The 1,020-nt window shown below is 34.8% G+C and overlaps 1 protein-coding gene across 8 annotated transcripts in view; it reads right to left on the bottom strand.

Moving 5' to 3' along the window:
• DTNB (dystrobrevin, beta) overlaps positions 1 to 1,020 on the bottom strand; it is a 304,675-nt gene that overhangs the window by 213,514 nt on the left and 90,141 nt on the right. The window lies entirely within an intron of this gene.

The following is a 1,020-nucleotide window of genomic DNA, read 5'->3' as shown; positions in this document are numbered from 1 at the left end:
TTTTTTTTTTTTTTTGGATTTTAAAAGTGGCTCTTCAACACAACAGCCACCAAAAAAATGGAATTCACAACACAACAAGACCCAGGATAGGATATGCAGTTTAACAAAATGTTATCGTTAAGTATAACAGAAACCTATCCAGTAAAAAAAAAACAAACAAACAAAAAAACGGATCTTTAACAGATTTTCAGAGATGAAGGAACTAGTTAAGTGTACATGTGGGCTGAAGTTTGTTTTGTTTTTTTCTTTAATTCCTGATGTGAGATTATTTGCTTTTTCTTGGTTGAGTTTTAAGACAACCGAAGGGAAAATAAAAACTGGTTATTAAAGCTTTCTAATACTTGAAGGCCAACAGGATAACCAGGCTAAAGAACCTAGATCCTGAATTATACTTCTGACCTTACATGTTTGTCTACCGTTTAGCAAACGAACCAACAAACAAAAACTAGAGGAAAGGTTTTAAAACAAAGGCTGTAGCAACTTTTTGGAAGGAAAATATGGCATTTTTAAAACTCTGGAAATAAACTGAGAGAAAGGAAGGAAAATAATTGATGATAACCATGTTATATAATTTATAAGAACCACAGAAAAATCAGATACTGACTTCCGCCAAGATATTATTATTTTAAAAACTACTTTTGAAGGTAAAGACACCAATGTGGCAATGGCCGTAAAATACAATGTTTCTTCCAACTTTACAGGTATAAATACTTAACTCTTCTATTTTCTACAACTTTCCTTGCAACATTTAAACCCTATAAATGTGAGGAAATTTTGCTTGCAAAAAGAACTTTAAGATTTTTTTTTTTTTTTTTTTTTGAGAAGGAGTCTCGCTCAGTCACCTAGGGTGGAGTACAGTGGCACAATCTCTGCTCACTGCAAGCTCTGCCTCTCGGGTTCACGCCATTCTCCTGCCTCAGCCTCCCAAGCAGCCACCACACCTGGCTAATTTTTTTTTGTATTTTTAGTAGAGACAGGGTTTCACCATGTTAGCCAGGATGGTCTTGATCTCCTGACCTC

Source organism: Mandrillus leucophaeus, unplaced genomic scaffold (assembly GCF_000951045.1).
Source record: "Mandrillus leucophaeus isolate KB7577 unplaced genomic scaffold, Mleu.le_1.0 Scaffold13, whole genome shotgun sequence".
NCBI lineage: Eukaryota > Metazoa > Chordata > Mammalia > Primates > Cercopithecidae > Mandrillus > Mandrillus leucophaeus.
This window is presented reverse-complemented; position numbering and strand designations above follow the sequence as displayed.